Below are 10,959 nucleotides of genomic sequence, written 5' to 3'. Positions count from 1 at the left end.
GTAAAATATATCAAGAAATAGTTAAAATAGAAATGTATGGAATAGGTCCATGTTGATACTGATGAAAAAAAGTATGAATGTTATGTTTTTTAGCAATGACCATATTACGAGCAAAGCCAAAGTCTGGCTGACGTCATTTACGAAACTAACAACATATATCCATGAGAGGCAATACGACACACTGCCGTTAAAGATAGAAGTCATGCAGGTTAAAGAAGGTTCCCACTTTGATGAAACCTACGAGCACGGGTATAATGATAAAACATAATCTGGGCGAATCTGGGATGCCAACCCGCGATGAAACTTAGGGTTTCTGCACACCTTAGAGATGCAACCTTCACCCAGAATTTCGGCGCCACGCACAATTAGGGCCACTAATGGCCCCGGTGGCTGTGTCGTTAACACTTACACTTTGCTAAGATTCCTTTCTGGAACTCCGAAAACGCATCCAATGCTGTAAACAAACAATACATGAAATCTATTTTCTAAATGCATTATACCTTTAACATTTAACACCGTTAACTAGTAGGATACAAGCTTTTTAAGTTAACACTAGCACGACGTTTTCCATACCTTAAACTAAAGGTTAACTATGTGATGCACAGTATGAATCTACCGTGACATTTACCTTAACATTTACTTGTGAGGTTTAGTATAAATCTACCATGACATTTACCTTAACATTTACTTGTGACACTCAATATAAATCTACGGTGACATGTACCTTAACATTTACTTGTGACACTCAATATAAATCTACCATGACATTTACCTTAACATTTACTTGTGACATTCAGTATAAATCAACCGTGACAATTACCTTAACATTTACTTGTGAGTTTTAGTATAAATCTATCATGACATTTACCTTAACATTTTCTTGTGACACTCAATATAAATCTACCATGACATGTACCTTAACATTTACTTGTGACATTCAGTATAAATCTTCTATGACTAGTTGTCTGCGAGTATGGTTTTACGCCGCAATATCACGGCGGGGAACACTTACTTGTGAGGTTCAGTACAAATCTAACATGAAATTTATCTTTACATTTTCTTGTGCCACCATTGCTATTGGTATATAACCTTTATAGTAACGTACCATGTTCACGGACAGACCCAAGTCTCTTCATAAGGTGTACTTCCGCTGCTGAGGGCATATGTTTTTTATCGTGATCTGAAATGATGATAAAACGTATTTAAAATATTTGATTTACTGTGTACGCCGTGTGGATTTTGCGAAACGGATGCCGTTTAGTTTGAGTTGGGGAAACCGATTTAATAAGCTCTCACTAAGTAATTTCCAAACTTTGTAACCCGCTATACAAGTGAAAAAATAGCATCATTCGTAATGAAATACAAATCGAAAAGGCAACAGGGTAACAAATCATGTGATGTTACGTCATTGAAATTTATATTATTATCAAACACAATAGGTGTTTTAATAACATCAACAAAAGTAATGGCATGATGAAGACAGTATAATTATGTGTTAGAGTGTGTCTTACAAGGGGATATTGATTTCAGTCAGACTATGTTTCACTTACGCGGTTCCATATCTGCTTTCTTCTCTTGAATTGCACTGCCAACTGAAACAGAATTCAACGGTTTTTAAGTTTCCTGTGTCTGATATCTTCATACAGTAGATTGGTGTGAAAGATAAATTTGGATGTTACTGAAATGCACATAGCCCCAAAAATTACATGTTCAATCGATCGGAAATGTATAGTGCATGAACACGTACGATTTGCTGAAATCTTTTTGATATCCCTCATCAGCGCCATCATCTCTGCGGAATAAATACATTATGCTACAGAAAGCAAAAAGAGTTAATAGTGGTAACAACAGTGCGGTGTTGTACATTGACCATATTTGATCTACATGATCAGTTATTATTATCTTGTCTTATCTGACATATTAATACATTATATCATCCGTAGAACAATAAATAATAATAGCTACTTGCATATGGTGCACGCCACTTGCACACACTACAATCAGAGTATCAAAGCTTACCAGAAACTTTATTAAGAAACCCTGATACTTACTTTTAGGATTGCCATTTTCTTGTTTCACTGCATCCAAGTAATATCCTTGATCTGAGGGAAGGATGCGGCATTATTATGATAATGTATGATTACTCTTCCTCAAATGTTTCATCAGGGTTTAAATAAGGTTTGAATAAGGATATGCTCACTTTTTCGCTAACACCTGGTATCATCATTATTTAATAGTGATTTATAAACGCATGCTTATGACATAGTCGGAATCGTACATTGGACTGCTTTTAGCAGAGATTTCTAATGCGTATGGACTGCAGTTGCGACACGTCAACTTAATGTGGGCGAAACCCTCATGCAATTTAATTCGAAGACATTTACCACTATGATGATGCGAGTAAGCATGGGTATGGTGCTGCTAGATTATGGAAAGGGGTCTGTATATTATTTTACCATAACATGTTATTCTTGACTAAAGACCTACCATTTTTATCCAACGTTGCACTCAGATGATCAAACAGTTTCTTTACTGAAACGATACGAAATATTACATCCCCAATTAGGTGTGATAATATTATTAAGATCGAACTTTAGATCGAAAAGCAGTTTAAGTTTTAATTTGCATGATACAATAGATAAATTGATTACACGGATGATTGTGAAATTAAATGATCTGCATTACCTGCATCAACGTAGTTCGCAGCGATCATGTCTATTTTAGCCTTGGCTGAAAATTAAATAGAACATATCAGTTGAAACATGCAGTCCATAAACTAGTATGTGGTAAAACAGTGTATAAGTCATGACTGTATACTGTTACCCACCATGGCATAAACAACATCAATTACTGAAAGGGAGAATACTTCTTTTTTTTCAGCTTCAGCTGCAAAACCAGATAATTAGCCTGATATTGCAACAATTTTTTTGTGGCTGGCAATTTCTTTCTTTTTCGATCGTCTGAAGCAAAACATGAGTTATTTTCTTCAAGGATCTTTAGGGCGAAAGCAGGTGTTGTTGGGTGAATTAACGAGCACAAGCATGGTTATGATAAACCAAGGACAATAATCAGGGCGAATATTGGATTCGAACCGATGATCATACGTTTCTGGCTTGCCGCAGATGACTTATCCACGCGTGTCCCCAAATAATTGGTTATGTGAGTAGAATATGTTAAAGTTATCACCTTTCTCCAGATGTTTTTCGGTTGGATTCTCGCCGACTTTATTCACCCCTGGAACACAAATATGGTTGTTGTAAGGTTGTGTCATGACGAATATTCTATTGCAATTTCCGCCTCCTTCAGTTTTCCACACTGTACGCAAAGTATGTGTGGAAGGGACGCATACATCCCAATGTTACAATTCAACGTGCATGGGGTACATGATCCCGTATATAATATTGTGTTACTTAACAATGGTTCGAATTATATTGAATATTAAACTAATTGTTCGATAGAGAAGAATTAGGTTTCATTTGGGAAAAAGAAATTGAATAATTTGACAAGCATGCAACTATACCTGAAATATATCCCTGAATCTTTCAAGTAATTGTAGGTCTTAAAATACATAGGTCGCTTTTGAATGTGTAACCTCAAGTAGAGAGGAAAACTCACATTGGTGCCATAAGAAGTTGCAATGGTAATAACAAAGAACAAAGAATAATCATCTTCAAATACACCTACATTCAATGAATTTGTCTTGACACTTCGAGTTCCATCTGTCCGTTACTGCAAACAGAGGTAAGATAATATATATATTACAGTGAATGCATTTGCTTTTCAGCCCATAACTTGTTTATAGATATTTCCAAAAGAAACAATACAGAGAAACCATCTGTCCCAAAATTTATCAGTCTTCTATCTATCAGAAATGATTGTGTTATTAGAAACCTGTCCATATATTTCAAAAGACATTTACCTATGTAAATACAAATTAAAAACTATGAACGTTTGTAGTAAGAAAATATGTGCGTGTGCATAGCATATATTATTCCTGTCAATGAACTCTGGGCCATGCGGCCATCATTCATATAAACTTCTTCTTCTTCTATACAGAGAAACCCCTTCCACTCGAACAGTCTTCAGAGCAGAAACCTTCGTCTGTAATGTGTACGATGATTAAATCGTTCCTCAACTTCTTTGCAACAACTGATCACTCAAATGTAATTGCTGTATGGTCCCGGGATTACCTACTTTCAATTTATACTGTTGCAATTAATTACAACTATTTACTATTTCAAATAAGTGGTACATAAAATAACTCATTTGTTTTTACCTCTCTTGGTGCGTTCGTATACTCCCTTTGTAACTTGCATCCTTACTGAAATGAACGAAACTCAAACATGGAATAAAAACCTTATACCGTCTATTTAATACATCTATATATTACCCATTGGTGGACGGAGATCGGTATAATTAAGTTGAGTAAATATTACAAGTGAGCATTACAATATGTGCTTCATACTGATGGGCCAGTTCACGCTAATTATTCCATTGTTATACGGGGCGAGCCATTATGCGGCCCTAGCAATGTGGCGTCATACCGAGGCATTACCACAAATGACACGGGACTGTGGGTTATATATACCAACTTGGATGTACGGATTATTTATCCCACGTATAGTAATGTTGAAAATTCCTCGTCAAGGCTCAAGATCAATATAGCAATTATTGCTAATTTACTTCACTAGGAACAAGTAATCAATATTTCATCTTGACTGGTAGCTTATTCTCTGAACAAGAGACCTATCTAGGTAATACGCATTAGAATTCATATAGTGCATTCTGTTATGAGAACTTCAAAATAATTACAATATGTTGTTACATGTTAAAATAAAACTGTTGTTGTTGTGAATAGGATATAGTGTAACGCGGAAGACTTACTTTTTCCATTGACATTGGCAATTTTCACTGTAAATAGAAAAGGATGCAACATATAGCCCTACATCGATTGCGAGTACGATAATTGACGTGGACATGTTACAGAGAACGAATTTTCTAAATTGAAAAAATAACATCATCACTGAGGATCGCTTCTTTTCACAAAACACCATGAAAATGATCACTGAAAGTTACTCGGAAATGAAAATACTAGACTAACATTTCGTCTCTGAAAATAGTTAATCAGTTTGATAGAAACAAATAACTCCATTTATATGAAAAGGAGTCAGATCTGAACCTGCGGAATATCTAGACTTGCTTCGGTTGGGAATTTGTATTACAGAAAAAGGTGGACGGACGTCAGAATAATATGTTAAGGGACTGTGAGACAGACTATGGAGATACATTTAAAGGCGCATGTATTAATTTACGTAAATAAACTATAGATTACAATAGATCACCTTTTCCCACTAAACACCACGAACGCTATGACTGAAAATCTCTCTGTATTGGAAAAGCATTAATTTTAAAAGTTCAACAGTGGTCACAGATTGACATGACAATGTATTTGTCATGAATGGGGCTGAAATACGTACATTTGTTCATGAGGATTTCTTGTCGCTTCTCCAGGAGGCTAATCACTGTGAAAGATGAAATATGTATATCTTTACCGATCTTCAGTGTAACATGTGTAAGTTATTAATGACAGTTAATGTCTGGTAAGGTGACAAGACAAGGTGAGGTGAAACGACTACAGATGGCCAGATCCTGTGGGAACACTGTAACGCTTTAGGGCAAATCACGATCTCACAAATACAAACTACAACTGCTAAACAAACATTGGTGTCAACAACGCATTCCGCGTGCAATCGACGAAACCAATTCCACGCAACAGGGTAGATTCTCTTTGGAGAGTTTGCAATGTAGTCTTATCTAGCGGCTATGCCGAGAAACAACGATAAAATGTGTTAGAATAATTGCAACATCATGAAGTGTATCGAGCTACAGTCAATGTTGTGTCCCCTTCTACTAATGGACTCGACTATTTTATTTCGTCCGTGACAGCGAGCGCACCCATTCCTTTGAGATATATATATAAGGCGAATAGGATTTTAATGAAATCATGCAGGTGACTTTTGTAGTTTATGATGAATTTACACGTTTTTATAATATATATATTTGGTTGACGGATTTCTTTCTTTGGATGTGGTCGACAAAAAGTATCCTATTTTGGTTTGGTTTGATGGAAAATGAACTTTTCCTGTTGTCCGTTTTTTTTAAATATGAGGGAAATGTCAAATTAGATATTATGTTCTTATATTGCGTTTACAAATGAAACAAGCCCCACTGTAATTAGAAGTGAAGCTTCGAATTGAGCATGTACGACGTGTTTATATCTGGCAGGAAACAATTGGTCTCTTTATTCATAACAGTGATTATCATACACACTAATATATAACTTTATTTTCAAAAACTTTCCTTCTTTACATGGGGTCTCAGTGGCTGCATTTGTAGCAAGTTTGGAATGAATAACGAAATAGCGACGCATGGTTAAGGATCTAAGGACTGGGAAGTATCGTAAGAAAAGTTAAGTCAGTCATGGCAGGTGGCATAATTTGTAAAGAGATGAAACTATACTGTTTGTAAAGACGCACTTCAATAGAAACACGTGCTATTACAATGTTTGTAAAGCTCACATAAATGGAGGCACATCTAATTGATAAGTTTGTAAAAAAAGTCATCAGAATCACTAGTACAGTTGAACCCCACAATACTCATCCGAATATCAAAGACCTTTCGAAAAAAATATGGTTTCTAATGTAGGAAGAAGCTAACCTTTGTCAGAGGCCCGCAGGTATACTGCCATCATTTTGCTGTCGTCTGCAAATATTGAAATAAGGAAATATGTACAAGAATACAAAAACTATTTTGGCACAAACAAGATACATATTGACATATATACATATACAAGCACTTCGGGTAAAGGGCATACGTGTAACCAGGTTCCAGAGGTAGAAACCCTTTTTGTCAAACCATACTGGGCTCGCGACACCTACAATTATGAGGTAGTTCTGATAGATTTATGGTGTGTCAATACAGTAAGTTTAAAATATATCGATTCATCAACAGGCCACCACAAAATATTGTATTTGGAATCGTATCAAGGCGGATGGTAGTAGGGCTGACTGCATATATATTACACTTGAACATCGTAAAAACCTAGCTTTAGTTCTTGGAACGAATGTGCAGAGACTATCTGGGTACATACTTTCGCTGATAAGAACACCTCCTTTCCTAAGAGTTTACAAACATTAGTGTCGTTAGCTTTACTTACCTTGATAGTTTCCGGTAGTGAAGTTGGTCATCCCCTTCACCATGTTAGCGATCTTGTTTTGCTCTTGTTTCTGTTTAATGGCATCCTGTCGCTGTTGTTTTCTGTCTCCTCTACGTCCACCCTTACCTCCTCTTCCCCCACCCTTACCCCCTCTACCCATACGCCAGCCTCTACCTCCTTTACCCCCACTCCTGCCTCCTCTCCCCCCACCACTGCCTCCTTTAACCCCACCCCTGCCTCGTCTACGCCCACCACTACCTCCTCTACCCCCACCCCTACCTCCCATACTACCGCCCATACCTCCCATACCTCCCATACCCTCATGTCTATGGCCAACCATGTTGCTAAAGCGTCCTTGACTCCCACCAAAACCTTCAGTACCTCCCTTACTACGGCCCATACCTCCCATACCTCCCATACCCTCATGTCTATGGCCAACCATGTTGCTAAAGCGGCCGTGACTCCCACCAAAACCTTCAGTACCTCCCTTACTACGGCCCATACCCTCATGTCTATGGCCAACCATGTTGTTCAAGCGTCTGTCACTCCCACCAAAACCTTCAGTATCTCCCATACCACCGCCCATACCTCCCTGAAACTCGCTCCTACCATCCTCACCATCTGTTTCATCTTCATCTCCCCTGCTGTCGTATTGGCTGTTGACGCTGCCGATGAACAACAGAGTCGCCAGACCAAGCACTGGGTCAACAGAGATAACGTTAAGAAACGCTGTAATTAGTTGTGTCATAGATTAAAGTATTAACATAAGAAAATATAAAGTCAGAATATAAAAAAAGTTATCAAAACCATGGTCTAAATAAAAGGTGTTTTAACGTTCCTGATATAACCCCGTCTTTTGAACTCCACATGTCAATACACATTTAATAATATGATAACTTTAGACACTCCTTTCTCAATAAATGTGAATGAAAATGTGAATAATGTCAATGTATCGCCATAATGGATTTTATTAGGCAACATTACCAAACTGCAATATTTAAAAACAAATCAAACATGAACGTTTCAGTGTTTGAAAAACGTCCTATCGAGAATACCATCTTCAACTGTGATTGGACTGCCTCCATGGTCTAGTGGTAGGGCTTCCGCCCGGAGAGAGGAAGGTCCGGGGTTCGATCCCTGATCGCGACATACCAACAGATGTTAAAAGATGGTACTTGTTGATACCCTGCCCGACGCTCGGCATTATGGGCTAAAACAAGGAGTCGGCTCGGAGTCAGTATGCTGTGTCTGAGTGGGGTATTCATGTTGAACTGCGGAGTGGTATCTCAATGCGCTGGCACTATAAACTCGGCATTAGTCTTGACTGGTACACACACACACACACACACACACACACACACACACACACACACACACACACACACACACACACACACACACACACACACACACACACACACACACACACCACACACACACACGTAAGTCTAATAATCTTGGACGCGACGTCAAACCCCATTTCATGATGTGTAAATCATCGTGATATATTGGTATATTCACCTAGAATGATACTCTTCATTACTGCTTTTGACGTCAGCAGCGGGGACTTTGATGCTTATTATCTGAAAAAAATGAACAAAACATTTCAGTCAGAAAACGATCTACATCTGACTTTACCCACACCAGATCTTCAAGATCCACCTTAGATAAATGGACGCATACTTGATCTCATTTTCGTCTTAGGTTTGCCATTATTTCTGAACACGTGACTACACAAGCACGATACATGATGTGGTTGTGTGATATTTTGTAACATTTACTTAAAACAGACACTTATTTGGTTGTTTATGTCTCTATGCTTTCAATATTGTAAATATCAAAGGGTATAAACTTAAGGTTTTAAAAGTTGACCTGACGCCTCCATCCCAAGTCCTATTAACAAAAGTGTTTACTCCATGTTTACCTCATTAGATGTCATCTTCAAACAACGGTGTTTGCGTCAATCATAGTCACGGACTGATGAACTGAAATTTCCCCATGGGAATTACGAGTTAGTATACGCCCCCAGTACCCCATGTTGGTCTGTCCCGTGTGGAATCGGTGTTAGAATAGGCCTCCAGTAACCAATGCTGGTCCACCCCCTGGGACTACGAGTTAGAATACGTCCCCATAACCCCATGCTGGTCTGTCCCGTGTGGAATCGGTGTTAGAATGCGTCTCCAGTAACCTATGCTGGTCCACCCCCTGGGAGCTACGAGTTCGAATACGTCCCCGGTACTCCATGCTGGTCTGTCCCGTATGGAGTCCGTGTTAGAATAGGCCTCCAGTAACCAATGCTGGTCCACCCCCTGGGAGCTACGAGTTAGAATACGTCCCCATAACCCCATGCTGGTCTGTCCCGTGTGGAGTCCATGTTAGAATAGGCCTCCAATAACCAATGCTGTTCCACCCTCTGGGAGCTACGAGTTAGAATACGTCCCCATAACCCCATGCTGGTCTGTCCCGTGTGGAATCGGTGTTAGAATGCGTCTCCAGTAACCTATGCTCGTCCACCCCCTGGGAGCTACGAGTTCGAATACGTCCCCGGTACCCCATGCTGGCCTATCCCGTGTGGATTCCGTGTTAGAATAGGCCTCAAGTAACCTATGCTGGTCCATCCCGCGGGGACTTAGGGGTAGAGCAGTTCCCAATACTCCATGCTGGTGTATCCCGAGTGGATAGGTCCCCACAATCTTTGCAGGTTGAAAGAGGCTTCCAATTTAATCGGGTGGTCTTGTTTGATCTTTGCGTGTCATCTTACCTCGATGGCGTGGGGCGGTGATCACTAGTTTGTCAGGTCAGGGCTCGATTATTTAAAGGCCGCGATCATCCAGTTCGAACATTGCTGTGTGTGGCGATAAGTCAATAAAACCCCACGCCCAGTCCTCATTATAATATAATGCAATAGAATGGAGATTTTGGTGTAGAGGATAATGAGACTTCCCCGAGAGAGGAAGGTCGGTGGTTCCTGTGTCGCGTGATACCATAAGACGTTGGTATAACCCTGCCTTGCACTCCACTTAAATGGGCTAAACATGCACTGGTCGGCTCAAAGTCAGTACATTACGTCTGAGTGGGGTATCCATGTTACCTGCGGCATGGTAGGTATTACAGTTGGCTAGGACTGTAAAAGCGGCGTACGTCCAGATTGATACAAGCAGCCACACACAGACGCACAAAACACACACACACGCACAAAACACACACACACGCACGCACAAAACACGCACGCACACACGCACGCACACACACACAAACACACACCTGTGCACATCGCTTTATAAGTGAATTAATCTTGAACGTTAACCCCCACCTCTTTCAACACCAGTAATCATGTCATTATTGTCAGATGGTGAATCTATCAATCATTATTAAAGCAACAACATCTCTTACCTTGTTCAAGTTACCCGGCTTCGTTGCAAGTGCATGTTCATATAGCTTACATCGTATTTAAGCAGCTCACAAACATGCGATATCACGTGACTAATTATGTACTAACGTGATTGTAGTTATGGTTTACGTAAGACGATATTTGTGGATGTTGGATACAACTTGTTTGGGACAGGAAATATGGATACAATATTTCAATGTTTCAGAAGTTGTGAATGATTAATAATCATGAATACTGCGTACAATATACTCTAGCCATATTTGCTTTGCTTTCCGAACGACTTTAATTTGACATCTGGCGTTTACTGCGTGATATCTGTGTGTACACTGTATTCGTAGCAACATGAAAAACA

This window comes from Haliotis cracherodii, unplaced genomic scaffold (assembly GCF_022045235.1).
Source record: "Haliotis cracherodii isolate W230 unplaced genomic scaffold, xgHalCrac1.p SCAF_6, whole genome shotgun sequence".
Classification (NCBI taxonomy): Eukaryota; Metazoa; Mollusca; class Gastropoda; order Lepetellida; family Haliotidae; genus Haliotis; species Haliotis cracherodii.
The sequence above is the reverse complement of the archived record's forward strand: the minus strand, read 5'-3'. Positions refer to the sequence as shown.